Below are 16,987 nucleotides of genomic sequence, written 5' to 3'. Positions count from 1 at the left end.
GGCACACATTCTCTTGACTCTTTGAGTCATTTACTTCTTCTTTAGGGGCTAGAGAGACACACTGCCACTCTTTCTTGTTCATTTAAATTATTTTTCTCCTTTCTAATCTCTCCATACCTTTCATCTTTTGCTTTCGTTGAATCCCTTCATTTTTTTCTACTTTGTTCATTTTCTTTTTGAATCTTTGGCTTTTCTTTCCTTTTTCTCTTTCTTTTGCCTTTCCTTTTATTCATTTTGAACCTTTTATCACTTTTGCATTCCTCGTCTCTCCCCCCCAAACTTATGCTTTTGCCTTGTGCTAAGGAAAGATAGGGTGCCAAGAGAGGATCATTTTAGAACAGATAAAGGTTTGTATCATGGTTATCGAAAGAATAAGGGCTAAGGCTCAAGGGGATTGACTAGGGATAACATCATTGGTAGGCTATCGATGTTTTCAAGTTTCAAGTGGGATCAAGGAGAGCCTATTATCACTTCTCAAGTGAGCTACACTTAGGATTTTGCCTAGACCAACATTCAGGGCAAGTTCTAGAGTCATTGGCACGGGACTTGGACTTGAAAATCAATACCTCACCACACAAGCTATAAGATCACTAAAGAAATAGAGTCGGGGGCCCACAACAACCTTTGCTAAGATTTGAGCAACACAAATGGTTCCGAGAAACCACTCGATGATTATTTAGCCAACGCAAGAGTCTCAAGGTCAGAACTATCACCATCCTATACACAACATTTTTTTTAACCATAAGGTCAAAGGTAAATATGTTAGGCCCAAATGAAGTTTTGCCTGAGGCACCATTGCTTACTAACTACAATTTACACCAAAATAAAAAGAAAAACAGACTCAAACCCTTAAGAAGGTTGTCATGTCATCCATCATCAGGAAGAGCCACCCGGTTCACACAAACTTCACCTTTGGAAAGAATCGTGGTATTAAGAAAACTAAAGACTTATTGATCACGCAAAATTGTAAAATAAGAAGCTACGAACCGAAAAAGAAGCTATTAAATGAAATAAAAAGCTATACTATTAAGGAAATTGCAAAAGAAGCTATGAAGTAAAATGCGGAAAGTAAACTGAATATGTACAAAAAAGGGGTTTAAATGAATATACATAAGATGGAATGAATATATACATAAGAAAGTAACTTTATATACAAACCAAGATTGCAAAATACAAAAAGTGAAATAAACTGGTAAAATTATATACATACCAAAAGTGAAAAAGCACAACAAAAAGGAAAATAATATCATCATTACAGTCCAACATCATCAAAATAGGGTTACCCCCTCAAATGAAAGCTAGCATTGTCCTCAATGCTAACTAGCTAAAAATAAGCACAAAAAGAAGATATAGAGTAAAGAAAACTCCCTATGGATCCTCCGTTTGCATGGGGTCCTGTGGTAGCATGGGCTCCTATGACTGAGTGGGGTTCTATGACTGCTCGGGTTCCTGAGGCTGGCTAGAGGAACCTCCCTGCGGGTCCTCCAACTCAATCACTGCATCATCTGCCTGGGGGATCACTCTCCTCCTCTTTGGTGCCCTCTCCAACTCCGGCTGCTGCTCCGGCTCAGTCTGAGCTGCTGGAGGCTGGTCATGCAACAATAGCTCCAATGGTAAATGATCAGCAGCCTTTATCTTCACCACTTCTCCCCTCAACTCCTTCACAGACTCCTTTGAGGCCCGAGTATGATTCAGCTTCTTTGTCTGCTTGGTCAGCTCCTTCAGTGACTTTTTATAAGCATCTATAACATCCATAATCAGCTTTTAGTTCTCCAGGAGCTTCTTCTGGTTGTCCATAAGCTCCTTGAGAGTCTCCTCCACTGAAGCTGGAACCTGTGGCTGTGGGGGTGCGGATTGGGCTACCACCGAGCTAGAAAGTACAGACAACTTAGAAGTTGTTGTCTGCATCCAATTGTTGATACTGTAGAGTGTTTGGTTCAAATGGTGGGCAGTCATTGGGTAGGCTGAGGATGATGGAATATTTGGAGTGGAGGTAGATGGTCCGAAGGCAATATCTGGTGTGGCTGTGGGAGGCTGAGAAGAAGGGACTACTACTACTGGCTCTTCAGACGAGCCAGTAGAAGTAGTGGATTTGCCTTTACGATCTTTGCCTTTGGGGTTTGTCATCGGCCTTGAGGTTGTATCACGAAAAGGGCATCTTGGGATTTACCTTCACATCAAAGTTCCTTTTCTCCACCTCCCGGTCTTCCAAATACATTGTAAGGAAGTGTGGAAAGGGGTAAGATCTGTTACCCTAATTGACCACCCTAGTGATCACCCTAGACATAACATTCCCTATATTGATCGGGTACCCCACCATAATAGACGCCACCAATATTGCTCGGGAGACCGACATAGAGTTTTCATGGGTAGTGGGGTCCAACCTATTACATACAAAAGTCTCCCACCCTTTCGCCTCAAAATTCAAAGTTTTCCTCAAGATTGCAACTTCGGATGTCAACCATGATGGGGTGGTGCTCGGGAGAGCCAAATATGATGCTAATCATGGACGAGCTGCCTCATCAAGTGCCAATTTCTCCAATTACATTGATTCATCCTCCTCAGGAAAGTCCAGGTACTCATTGATTGTTTTTCGATCGAATTTCACTTTCAAGTTCTGCACTTTAGTCACTTTGGTATTCTTCTTGATGTGGGAAGCATTGGCGTAAAACTCTTTGACTAAGTGCTCGTTTGCCTCTGACACCCCGCTAGTGAAGTAATCCCACCCTACTCGTTCATCAAATTGTTGTTTCACGTTGGGGTTGTACGGCAGGAGATCCCATACTATGAACTGGCACTCAGGAATAAGCGACCTTAGAGGAAACCACTCCCAGAACTTGTGATAAGCCAGCTCACTGACTAACCGCTTTTGCCACACCTTGGGGTTTCTAGTTCTCTCCATACCCCCAGTTTGAGGCACACCCCTTCCCTCTTCATCCGGTACCCCAGCATCTACATCTTGCCTAGGTGACAAAGGTGTAGGTAAGGATGAAGCTGCACTATCACTGATCTCAGCTGAGCCCTCAGACGACTCAAAAGAAATCTAAATTGAAGCTTGAGTAGTAGGAGAGACTGGAGGTATGGGTAAATCTCTCTGATGTGCCGTTTTGGCACATTTTAATACAAATCCTTAGATTTTTGCTTGTTTTGAATGCAATTATCTCCTTTACTTATGTAATTTCAGTGTTTCTAGCAGTACATGAGGTTTAAAGACCCAATAGCATGGAAATGAAAGCAAAAAGCCACAAAAAGACAAGAAAAGCAAAATGCAGCACAAATGTGGAAATGCGGCGAAAGATGCGATCGCAAATCCTACATGTGAGCCGCATAATGTGCAAAGGATTGCAAACCAAAACAGAATGTTGGCCAAAATCCAGTGCAATAAATGCGGTCCAAAATGCGATCGCATAACAGGTTTGCGGACCGCAAACTTAGGGAGAGAAATGCTGATGGTGGAAAATGCGACGCAGAATGCGATCGCATATCTGGAATATGGACCACAAATCCACAATGCGACAAAGGCCTGGAAACTAGGGCTCTGAAGTGTGATGGGCGTGAAGAGAATGCGGACCGCATGTCTGTTATGCGACAGAAATGCGGTCGTATATTTGACCTGACAGGGCATTTTTGTCCGTTTTCTGTCTCAACTTTTGGCCCTCTATAAATAGATTTATTGTGATTTTGTGGGCTCATCTTGTCTGACTTGGAGGCTACAATACAAGGCTTTAATATTCCTCTCTTTTGGAAGCTTTTGGGTCAAGAATCTTTCATTTTGTAAGCTTTATGGAATTAAATATTCTCTTCCTTTTGTATTTTAGCATGTGTAGCTAACTTTAAATACTAAGGTTGTGGACCCTAAATGGGTGTTATGTTAATGGGTGTTTAACATTAAATATATATATATAATGTTTGGTTGATATTTATTTACTTCTCATTCTTCATTTATTGTTGGTGGTTGCAAACATTAACAAGTGCCATTAAATTCTTGCTTTGCTTGGGAAAGTGGGTTTGAATTTGGTAGAAGTAAATATCAAAGACTCAAGGCTTTAAACCTTGTTTAATAGACTCATTTAGGAATAAGTGAGTTTTATTTGGCATATATTAATTGTTCTTAATTGCAACTCTTTTATATTTGGAAAAATCATAAAGAGGAAATACTATCCAATCATTGGAAAATATTGGATAGTCATTTAGACATCATTTGCATATCAAAAGGACCTTCCATTAGAAATATATCATATTAACACCGCTAGCATTACACTTCATAAAAGGGGACACAACCTTGGTTTCTTTAATTAAATTATTTACATTCTCAATTATAAAATTAGCTATTACTTCAAACCAAAATCATTTCATACTCTTGTTACTATTAACTTAATAGAATTACAACTTCAGTCAAGTAACACACTATTTGAGTAACCTTTTCACACCTATTCCCTGTGGGATTCGACCCCAACCTTGTTGGGTTATTATATTTGACACCGATGCCTTACACTATTTATTAAAGTGTAATTTGAGCATATCAAATTTTGGCGCCGTTGCCGGGGAATACGGTTTTTAAATTATTAATTAGTGTGTGCTTTACTTTACTTCTTATTCTATTCCTTCACACTTTGCTTGTTTTGCTTGGTGTTGGTAGGAAAACATGTTCGAATATGGTGAAGACTTAGAGGCAAAAATGGAAGAAAATCCTTTTGCGGATATCGAGGAGTACATTGAGGATACAAATGCTATTGTACCTCCAGCCGTTGGCACTGCAACTTTCAAGGTGGAACATGGTTTAATCCTTATGCTCAAAGCGGAGGGGTTTTTCAGGAATTCCACTAATGATGATCCGACACAACATCTTAGAAACTTCTTGGGTGTGTGTGCAATGCATAAGCAGAACAATGTCTCTGATGATGCTCTAAGGTTGAGATGCTTCAAGTACTCGCTACTTGGGGATGCAAGGAAATGACTTCAAAATCTGCCACCAAACTCAATTCATTCTTGGCCCGAACATGTTCGAGCATTCTTATCTAAATGGTTCCCATAAAGTAAGAAGTCTAAGCTCCGGGATAAAATTTTTTTTTTCAAGCAAGTACCAGGAGAACATATACATGAGGCATGAGATCATTTCAAATTATATTTGGTGAGGTCCCCTAACCATGGTTTTCCGGATTCTATCTTGTTGGAAAAATTCTATATGGGCTTGGATCCTATGAACCAATCTATAGCCAAGAATGCAGCTGATGGATCTTTCATGGACAAATCATTCGCAAGGGTGACACAAATACTTGACAAAATGGCAAACCATAATCAAGCATGGAATTCCGACCACAGGTGGAATTACATATGGTTATCCTTCCTTGAGCAACATGATCAAGGAAAATCAAGAGAGAGATCAAGTGATTGCAGTGCTTGCTACAAATGTTAAACGAAGAAGGTAAATATGGTTGAGGATGTGCAACCCATATCAAATGAGGATTTTGAGGAAGCAAATTATGTCAACAACTCTCAAGAAGGCTATCAAAGGCAACAATATCAAGGTTAAGGACAACAAAATCAATGGAGGCCAAACCCCCAAGGGCAAGGCCACCAACAATGGCGAAATGACCAAGGTGGCTCAAACCAAGGATATTGGAATAACAACAACAACTTCTCAAACCGGAGTTCAAACCCTTATGTTCCCCCAAAGGGTCAATATTCAAATCAAGGTTCCTCAAGTGAGTATAAGTTGGAAAGTTTGCTTGAACGGGTATTGCAGAATCAAGAAAAATCCGACACTTTTATGAGGAACATGACCGAGCTTGTTGGCTCTCGTACAACATCCATTCAAAAATTGGAGATGCAAATGAGAGACCTCTCTAGGGAACAAAATCCAAAGCAAAAGGGAACACTCCATAGTGACACAATTGCGAAACCAAAGGGTAGTGGGAGTGGCCCAACTTCTCATGTCATGGCAATTACTACTAGGAGTGGGAAGGTACTACAAGGAGAGGGTGAACAAGTGGTTGAGGTAGAAGAGTTCGAGAAAAGGGTTGAGATTGAAGAGCCAAGTGTTATCGAAATTGAGAAGATTCCGGAAGATGTGCAAGTGCAAAAAGAGAACCAGGAAGAGGTAAAGGAAAAGGTAAAAGAGACACCAAAAAGTCTTCCACCTATTCCTAGAACTCCTCCGACATTCCCTCAAAGACTTGCTAGGAAGGTTAATGATAGCAAACTCGAAAAGTTTTACGACATTCTCAAGCAATTATTGGTGAATATTCCATTTGTGGAAGCATTTTAAGAGATACCAGGTTTTGCAAAGTATTTGAAAGATTTGATCACCAAGAAGAAACCACCAAAAATGAAGTGGTGAATGTGACTCATCGGGTTAGTTCCATCATTGCAACATCCACCGTTCAAAAGAAAGAAGACCCGGGAGCTTTCACCATTCCTTGTACTATTGGGGCACATGATTTTGCAAGAGCCCTTTGTGATAATGGAGCTAGCATCAACTTGATGCCTCTTGCCATTTACAAGAAAGCGGGATTAGGTATGCCAAGGCCTACGAGTATGAGATTGCAAATGGCCGATCATTCCATCAAACGACCGGTGGGAATTGTTGATGATGTACTTGTGAAGGTGGGAAATTTTCATTTACCCGCCGACTTCGTAATCCTTGATTGTGCGGTTGACAAAGAGATCCCTATCATCTTGGGGAGACCATTCCTTTCCACTGGAAGAGCACTAATGGATTCGGAATGGAATGAGATCAAATTTTGTGTGAATGATGAAGAGGTTACATTCCAAGCAAGCAAGGGTATGAAACTACTGCATGAGTATGAAAGCATTTCGGTGATTGATGTGGTTGATGACGTAGAAGATGCAGTTGAAATGAAAATGGAAGAACAATGCCTCGGCGAGGCATTGGCGGCTATTTTGGTGAACTTTGATGGTGAAGATATGGAGGGGTACATGGAATCGGTAAATGCATTGGAGTGGCTTGGGTCCTACACTTATGCTCCGGCAAAGATCTCTCTCGACTTGGAGAATAGAGCCACTCCACCCGCAAAGCCTTCTATTATCGAACCTCCACAACTAGAGTTCAAACCACTTCCACCAGACTTGAGGTATAAATTTCTTGGCTCAAATGATACTTTACCGGTAATTGTTTCTTCTTTGTTGAATGATGTGTAGGTAGAACAATTGTTGGATGTCTTGAAGGAGCATAGGCAAGCCATTGGATGGACAATTGCGGACATCCGTGGGATTCCTGCCGGAATTTGCGAGCATAAAATCCAATTGGAAAGTGAAACAAAACCAAGTGTGGAACATCAACGACGGTTGAACCCGTCAATGCAAGAGGTGGTAATGAAAGAAATCATTAAATGGTTGGATGCCAGGGTATTCTAGCCTATTGCCGATAGTTCTTGGGTGAGCCCGATGCAATGTGTGTTGAAAAAGGGAGGCATGACCATAATCAAAAATGAGAAAAATGAGCTCATCCCAATAAGAACGGTGACCAATTGGAGGGTGTGTATGGATTATAGGAAGCTCAATAGTGCCACATGCAAAGACCATTTTCCTATGCCTTTTATTGATCAAATGCTTCATCGGCTAGCGGGAAGGTCGTTCTATTGCTTCCTTGATGGATATTCCGGTTACAACCAAATCAACATAGCCTTGGAGGATCAAGAGAAAATGACGTTCACTTGCCCTTACAGAATGTTTGCATTTAGCCGGATGTCATTCGGTTTGTGCAATGCTCCGGCTACATTTCAAAGATGCATGATGTCCATTTTCTCCGACATGGTAGAGGATTTTCTAGAAGTCTTCATGGACAACTTCTCGGTGGTAGGTGATTCTTTTGAGCATTGTCTTAACAATATTAGACAAGTGCTTAAGAGATATGAAGAGACCAACCTTGTGCTCAATTGGGCGAAATATCACTTCATGATGGATGAAGGCATTGTGTTGGGGCATAAAATTTCAAAACATGGCATAGAGGTTGACCGGGCAAAGATCGAGATTATTCTATAGACGTTTCATCAAGGATTTTTCCAAGATTGCAAATCCTATGTGCAAACTCCTTGAGAAAGATGCCAAATTTGTTTTTGATGAGAAATGCCTCAAAGCCTTTGAGGAATTGAAGCAAAGGCTCACCACGGCACCTATTATTGTCACACCCGATTGGTCTCTTCCTTTCGAGCTCATGTGTGACGCTAGTGGTGTAGATATTGGGGAAATGCTTGGCCAACATCACAACAAGGTTCTCCACCCGGTCTATTATGCAAGCAAGACACTCAATGGGGCGCAAATGAATAACACTGTAACTGAGCAAACACTTCTTGCCGTTGTCGATGCCTTTGAGAAGTTCCGGGCTTATTTGTTGGGATCCAAGGTGATAGTGTACACAGATCATGTTGCTCTTCGCTATCTCATGGCAAACAAGGATGCAAAGCCTCGGTTGATTCGATGGGTCTTGTTGTTGCAAGAATTTGACTTTGAGGTCAAGGATTGCAAGGGAAGTCAAAATCAAGTGGAGGATCATTTATCAAGGCTTGAAGAGGTAGGGAGACCAAAGGGAGATCTTGAACTCAACGATGCATTCCCGGATGAACGTATCTTGACACTATCTAGCACTTTTGCTCCTTGGTATGCCGATATTGCTAACTATTTGGTTAGTGACCTTATTCCGGATGGATTGGAATCCTATCAAAAGAAGAAGTTCTTGAGAGAATGCCGACAATACTATTGGGAGGAACCATTCCTGTTCCATGTTTGCGCTGACAATATTATTGGAAGGTGCGTTCCAGAAGAAGAAATTATGCCAATTCTAAAGGCATGCCATGACTCATCGGTTGGGGGTTATCACAGAGGAAATCGAATGGCGGCTAAGGTGCTTGAATGTGGTTACTATTGGCCGTCAATCTATCATGATACCAATCAAATAGTCAAGGCTCGTGACCAATGTCAAAGGCAAGGATCAATCTCCAAGAGGCATGAAATGCCGATGCACTTTGTAATGGAGATAGAAATCTTCGACGTTTGGGGAATTGATTTCATGGGTCCCTTTGTGAGCTCTTATGGGATGAAATATATCTTGGTAGTTGTGGACTATTTGTCCAAATGGGTGGAAGCAATTGCCTTACAAAACAACGAGGCAAGAAGTGTGACCGCATTCTTGAAGAAAAACATATTCACTCAGTTTGGCACTCCTAGGGCCATTCTTAGTGATGGTGGGTCTTATTTTTGTAACAAGGCTTTCACAGGACTTCTAGACAAGTATGGTGTCAAGCACAAGGTGGCCACACCTTATCATCCCCAATCTAGTGGTCAAGTTGAGGTTTTCAACCGGGAGATCAAGAGCATTCTAGTAAAGACTGTTAATGCAAATAGGACTGACTGGTCAAGGAAGCTAGATGGCGCATTGTGGGCGTACCGCACAACATACAAGACTCCTATTGGTACTTCTCCTTATCGGTTAGTCTTCGGAAAAGCTTGTCATCTACCCATGGAACTGGAGTACAAGGCCATGTGGGCTCTGAAGAGGTTGAATTTGGATTAGGCTGAAGCTGCGAATTTGAGGTTAACACAACTCAACGAAATGGAGGAATTCTATTTCCATGCATATGACAGTGCAACTGTGTATAAAGAAAGGATGAAGTTTGTCCACGACAAAAAGATCTTGAAGAGGGAGTTCAAGTTGGGTGACTTCGTTTTTCTCTTTAACTTAAGACTCAAATTGTTTTCGGGCAAGCTCAAAGCAAAATGGTCTGGTCGGTTCAAAGTGGTAAATGTCTCTCCTTTTGGAGCTATGGAACTAGCATCGGATGATGGGTTGCGGACATTCAAAGTCAATGGCCAACGAATCAAGTACTACTTGGGCACAGATGAAGAAAAATATTTAGAGGAGCAGTTGGATCTCCAAGATGGTCCATGACCGACAAATGAGTGATAAGAAACGCCAACTTTGTCGTGTCGTGACGTTAAATCAAGCGTTTTATGGGAGGCAACCCATATGTGGTAACACACTTTTTGTTTTTTAAATTTTTAATTTTCGATAGATAGATTTACTTAAGCAATTTATAGTGTGTTATAGAGTGTAGGGGATTCAAAAGATCATAACACTGGGTAGGAATTCATAAGAAAGGGAAGAAAAATCACCGTGTGAAGTTTGCTGCAAATATGCGGTCACATGTTCGCTATGCGGACAACATTTTGGTCGCAAACCAACACAGTGTGTTGGCTAAAGTTGAGGAACAAAATGCGACGAATTGGTACACTTAGCGGACCGCATCTTCACTATGCGATCGCATTGTGCACCGCATTCTTTGCCCTTCAGCAAGTCACTTGAACACACCGCATAACACTTATGCGGTTTGCATAGTGTGTTATGCGTTGGGTAAGTCACTGCAAAATGGTCGGTACGTCGTCGCATCCTTTCATCTCTCACACACTCAAAACAAAACAAAACAAGAAAATTTTTCTAATAGAAGAAAACAAGAAAAAGGGAACGAAAAGAAAAGAGGGGCAAACAAAGACCGAAAAAGGGGCAAAAAACGGCTAGTGAAATCTTACACAGGACGAAAACTAATTCATAATCTCCATAGTGTGCATACTCATCTTCACTGGTATGTGTCCTTGCCCTAATTTTCCATTTTAAATTTCACGTTTGTCTCTCCTGTGTTTTTTTTATGTTCTTTCTTTATTTTTGATTGTGTTGTTTTTAGTAGTTGTGTTCCCATATCGCGGTAGTTCTTGGGTAGAAAATGTGTTTAGGGTACTGGGTAGTACGAATTAGGACCGCCATTCTGAGGGTTAGTTTAATCGTTTGGGACTATGAACTTTGCGGCTCGCAAAATCAAAATGCGGTCCGCATTATTGCCGCATATCTGAAACCTAGATTGACTGAGAAAGATTCTAAAATGCAGCGAGTTTGCGATTGCATAGTTGATATGCGGACCGCAAACTCACCGCATACTGAGATAGTGCACCCAGTTTCTCAGCATGATTTTTGCGACCATTTTGCGATCGCATTTCCTACTTAGCGGTGGAATTTGCGATCGCATTTCAGGCTTTGGTTTTCTGTGGAATCAGGTTTGCGATAGTTATGATGTCTGCATAATGGTTGATTGCATAACCCATCACACACTTGTATAATTTCAAGAGCTAAAAGTTTGCGACAAGTTTGCGGTTCGCATAGTGGTTATGCGACCACATACTTGTCGCATTCTTAACTTCTTCTTTGTTTTTCATTGTTTTTCTGTTCTTTTTTCACTGTTGCTTATAATGTCTCTCACCTTTCACTTTCGTGCAGATATGGCTCCCAAGAAACATGCATCCTCTGCACTGAAAAGGGACTCCACCATTCGTCAAGCGTCACAAGCAAAACGACCTAGCATGGACCCTAATGTTCCACGTCTTTCCCAGTCCGATGAGGAGGAGACCTTACCTATAGTAGACCTATAGGCAGAGGCAAGAAGAACGAGGGGAGATGACTACCAACTTCGGTTTGCAATCGATGGTTCTAGGGAACTCTATAGGGAAGGGTTGACAAAGAGAAAAATCCATGCCGAGAAGCAAGTGAGCATGAACGGACTTAAAGAGCAGCACCCCCACATTTGGGAGAACATAAAAGATAGAAAATGGGAGTGTTTCACTGAGCTGTCGGACGACTACAATGAAACTCTTGTCTGTGAGTTTTATGGCTCATACAGAGCTTCCAGGACTGCTCACCACAAGCGCAACAAGGTATTCTGTGATAATGTACTAGTTTGGGGAAAGACGTGAGCTGTAGCGCTAAGACTATTAATTAACTACATCCCTGACTAGAGCCTGGGAACAGTTGATTACCAAGCCAAATGGGTAAATCGGGAGAATGAGCGGAGTTGGATAGCATCTGTGATAGCAAAGGGTACCCCTGCGTGGATCAGCCTTGTGCACAAAATATTCAAAGAGGATCTCACATGAGAGGGTCGATTTTGGCTTAGTTTCATCACTTCTCGACTGATACCGTCCACAAATGAAACTGACATCAACATTAAGAAGGCTCTTCTCATTGCCTGCATTATAACAAGGATCAAAATTGATATGGGTGCCCTTATCTTCCAAGAGTTAGGGATCCGAGCAAGGCAGACTGCCACTTCATTGCCATTCCTCTATTTGATCACAGCCCTTTGCAAGGCTGTGAATGTCCCACTCATGTCCCATTCTGATAAGACAAGGAAGGTGCTAAAGGATATCGACATCACGCGCATTAGTGATGCTGTCACTCCCCCAGAGGTTCAGCCTCTGATTCCAGTTGATGTAGAGCCCTCAGAGTCCCAGACTCATATGTCCCCTCAGACTCCGGTTGCATCTATTTCCATTGCATAGCCCGCCTCTCAGTCCACCATTGCTCAGCCTTCTGCTGCACTGCCAGTTGTCTCGAGGCTTGGTCTCATTGCTTAGCATGCCAATGCTAAGGTAGACCAGCTTTTGAAGACCTTACCAAACCTCATCAAATAGTCCTTGACTCCGATATAGTCCTCAGTGACAGCACTCCAACAACAACAAACAAATTATGAGGATCTCCTGCAACAACTCGAGTTGAGGGTTGAGAAGATAGAGAGAGGTGAGGTTGGTGACCTGCCTAGGCTCCGGGAGGAGGTTGCCACAATGAAGACCGAGCTCCACAAGATGCAGACTTTGGAGTTCGATATATCATCCCTCTTGCCCAAGGAAGGTGAGCAGGGTGCAGACACAGCAACGCCAGATTTGGGTCTTCATTTCACTACTCTGATGGCAGACGTTGCATCTCAGACTGCCGGGACTTCCTAGCCTCCAGCTCCTCCTATACGTATTGATATTCCTGATGAGGAGGTTTCTAGACGATCTGCTAAGTCCGAGGGTAAGGAGGCAGATGAGGGAGAGGAGGAGGAGGATTCATGGTCCACGGATGATGATGGCCCTCAGGAGAAGGGCAAGTAGACTGCTGCTCCTACAGTTGAGAATGACGAGCAAGCAAACATTCAGATGGCGATAGAACATTCACTAGCAGATTTGGCCGCCCCTGCAGATCCATCGGCCACTCAGCCATCAGCCGGCGAGGGTAGTATCTCATAGGCCCCAACTCTAGTACTGGACCAACCAGAGATCCCACCTCCATCATTGGAGGTCACTCCTCAGGCCGAGATCTCATCGGTACCTGCTTCAGCATCAGAGGTTGATCCTACCATTACTAAGTCGTCTGTCGACTCCCATAGCGCTTAGTGCGCCTCAAGGAGCCCCTTCAACTCTACTCAATGTTCTTATGCATTGGGGACAATGCATGCTTTTTAGTTGGGGGTGGTAGCCTTGTATATACTTTTGTGTTACAAACAAACTTATGTACTCATGTATATTTTGTGATTATGTATATATCAGTGTTTTGTGTTTATGCTTTAAGTTATGTTGTGTAGTTCGTGATTGTGTATATATTAGTGTTTTGTGATCTCCGTACATAAGTTATGTTATTCTTGTGCATATATAAAAAAAACACAACTAAACAACAAAAGCAAGTAGATAGTCGTCCATCTTTAGTAATTTGCAATGAATTCCCCTTGGTTTTTCTTTACCAGGTTCTTTTCCAAGGGTGTAATAGTAGAACCAGGACAGTAGAATGAAACATGTTGACCGGTTTGGTGTAATTGTCTAGTCTCAAGCATGTGTATCTGTATATAGCCTATACCCTTCCATATAAAAAAAAAGAAGAGATATCAACTTTGTGAACTTGAGGCTTGCTCTGTGACTCTTTGTCTACCTAGAGTTATACATGTATATATGATGAAAGCTTTGAGTTTCCAAGTGTTGACTCGAGGGCTTCAAACTATGTGAGCCAAACAGTTTGTGTGCCATGTGTGTGAGTTCTTTGTGTAAACAATTCTTGTGTTTGCTTCTGCCATCTAGAACTTGCCCGGTTGTTTTTTCGATGCTTATAATAATTACATTTGGTTGGAGAAATGACCTTAGGCAGTCTTTGTGATTTTTGGAAAACCAGTTAGCCTTTCAAGCCACTTATTGTACAGATAGTATCAGTAGTCACCCCATTTGAGCCTTGAACCTTTTCTTTGGATACCTCATTACAAACCTTTCCCTTTTTGTGAAATAATTCCCTCTTTTGAACCCGTCCTTCCTTGAGCATTGAGAATGAGGCTAAAAGCCTAAGTTGGGGGTGTGGTGTAAAGTCGGAAATTGGCAAGATTGTACAATGAGCGTAGGAAAGTGAACCTCAAAATGTGAAACTACTCATGCTCCAAAAGCATTATATAAAAAAAAGAGAAAGAAAAAAAATATAAGAGTTGTGGGTATAAGAGGTAGTTGAGGCGACTAAATGGTGGAAAAGTTGAAGCTAATGAAGGCTATATGGTTAGAAAAGAAGCAAAGAGCAACAGAAAGAAAATGTGATTAGTGTTCAAGGAGGGTGTAGTCACTTGTACCTAAATGCTTATCCGACCCTTCCCTAAACCTACATTACAAGCTTAAAAAGTCTTTATGGGATCTCCAACCGAGCGTTCTTAGAATTAAGCGGCGAATTAAAATAAGGGCAAGCCTATGGTATGGTGTGTTGCAACACTTGAAACTCTTTTTGAGAGTGAGTTTATTTATGAATTCGTCCCTTCTTGTTGTCATTGTAAATATTGTGATTTTGGGACTTTCTTTCTAGTGAGGGCACATGAACTGTGAGGTTGAACAAAAGTTGCGTTTTTGAGTCAAATGCAAGTGCACTCAACTGAGGGTAGCATTTTGTTACATTGTCTAAGGCTCAAAGTTCACAAGTTGATTAGTTTTCCTTGTATATATTGATGGTTCAGGAAGGGTAAAACAATCGAAGATGCATGCTTGAAGTACTAACAACAAACACCATCCATGGTCACTATTTTTTCATGTCTTGTAGATGGAGTCTAGAGTAGGATAATGTTGTTTTAGTTGCTTGAGTACATGCAAGAGTTTAAGTTGGGGGTGTTGATGTGCCGGAGAATTTCGACACAATTCAATACAAATTTCTTAGATTTTAGCTTGTTTTGAATGCAATTATCTCCTCTACTTATGTAATTTCAGTGTTTTTTGCAGTACATGAGGTTTAAAGACCCAAGAGCATGGAAATGAAAGCAAAAAGCCACAAAAAGACAAGAAAAGAGCTAAATGCAGCACAAATGTGGAAATGCAGTGAAAGATGCAATCGCAAATCCTACATGTGAGCCACATAATGTGCAAAGGATCGCAAACCAAAACAGAATGTTGGCCAAAATCCAATGCAAGAAATGCGGTCCAGAATGCGATCGAATAACAGGTTTGCGGACCGCATAATGGACCGCAAACTAAGGGAGAGAAATGTTGATTGTGGAAAATGCGACGCAGAATGCGATCGCATATCTGGAATGCAGACCGCAAATTCACAATGCGACGAAGGCCTGAAAACTAGGGTTCTGAAGTGCGACGGGCGTGAAGAGAATGCGGACCGCATATCTGTTATGCGATAGAAATGTGGTCGCATATTTGACCTGAAAGGGCATTTTTATCTATTTCTGTCTTGACTTTTGGCCCTCTATAAATAGATTTATTGTGATTTTGTTGGCTCATCTTGTCTGACTTGGAGACTACAATACAAGGCTTTAATATTCCTCTCTTTTGGAAGCTTTTGGATCAAGAATATTTCACTTTGTAAGCTTTATGACATTAAATATTCTCTTCCTTTTGTATTTCAGCATGTGTAGCTTACTTTAAATACTAAGGTTGTGGACCGTAAATGGGTGTTATGTTAATGGGTGTTTAACATTGAATATATATATAATGGTTGGTTGATATTTATTTACTTCTCATTCTTCATTTATTGTTGGTGGTTGCAAACATTAACAAGTGCCATTAAATTCTTGCTTTGCTTGGGAAAATGGGTTAGAATTTGGTAGAAGTAAATATCAAAGACTCAAGGCTTTAAACCTTATTTAATAGAATCGCTTAGGAATAAGTGGGTTTTATTTGGCATATATTAATTGTTCTTAATTGCAACTCTTTTATATTTGGAAAAATTATAAAGAGGAAATACTGTCCAACCATTGGAAAATATTGGGTAGTCATTTAGACATCATTTGCATATCAAAAGGACCTTCCATTAGAAATATATCATACTAACACCAATAGCATTACACTTCATAAAAGGGGACACAACCTTGGTTTCTTCAATTAAATTATTTACATTCTCAATTCTACAATTATCTATTACTTCAAACCAAAATCATTTCATACTCTTGTTACTATTAATTGAATAGAATTACAACATCAGTAAAGTAACACACTATTTGAGTAACCTTTTCACACTTATTCCCTGTGGGATTCGACCCCAACCTTATTGGGATATTATATTTGACACCGACCGCCTTACACTATTTATTAAAGTGTAATTTGAGCGTATCACTCTCAAATAAAACCTCTCCGGGAAATCAGGTACATACTCCGGCACTGACTCAGATGCCTCCCGGAAGGGCAAATACTCACTTCCCTCAGAATGGGAAGTAGCTCTATCTGCGACTTTGATTTGCTTTCTGGTATCCCCAATTGCTTTCCGAACCTATGGGGTCAATTTTATCATTCCTCGTCCCCTATCCCGGGAGGACTCCCCTCTTCCTTTCTGTTTGTCACCAGCTCCTCTTGATTTAACCATTGTCTGCAAGGAGAATTCAGTTAATGTTTGTTAGTCTTAATATAAGAAGAAACATTGAAGAGTATGAGTGGATACAATTGACAGTGTAAAGCGGAACTGCAGATCGCGGTTTGCGAAAAATGCAATGCGGCCGCGAAGGCTGCACCGTGGACTGCAAAAGGTCCACTGCAGACCACGGAGGGATGGGACTCAGACTACCCCCTCTCTGACTAAAGTGCACCACGGACCGCGAAAAATGGAGCGCGGCCGCGGTAAGTGCATTGCGAACTGTGAAAAATCAATCGCAAACTGCGGAGAGACGGGATTCAGACTACCCACTCTCTGATTAAATGGCACCACAGA

The 16,987-nt window shown here is 41.3% G+C and overlaps 1 non-coding gene across 1 annotated transcript; it reads right to left on the bottom strand.

Annotated features, from left to right (window-relative positions):
• Positions 1-5,047: 5,047 nt before the first annotated feature.
• Positions 5,048-5,154, bottom strand: LOC142166678 (small nucleolar RNA R71). The gene has a single exon (XR_012697081.1). It is a non-coding gene; the product is annotated as a small nucleolar RNA R71 (small nucleolar RNA).
• Positions 5,155-16,987: the final 11,833 nt, after the last annotated feature.

This window comes from Nicotiana tabacum, chromosome 11, assembly GCF_000715075.1.
Source record: "Nicotiana tabacum cultivar K326 chromosome 11, ASM71507v2, whole genome shotgun sequence".
In the NCBI taxonomy this organism is placed as follows: domain Eukaryota; kingdom Viridiplantae; phylum Streptophyta; class Magnoliopsida; order Solanales; family Solanaceae; genus Nicotiana; species Nicotiana tabacum.
Note: the sequence above shows the minus strand (reverse complement) of the source record. Positions and strands in the feature narration are given on the sequence as shown.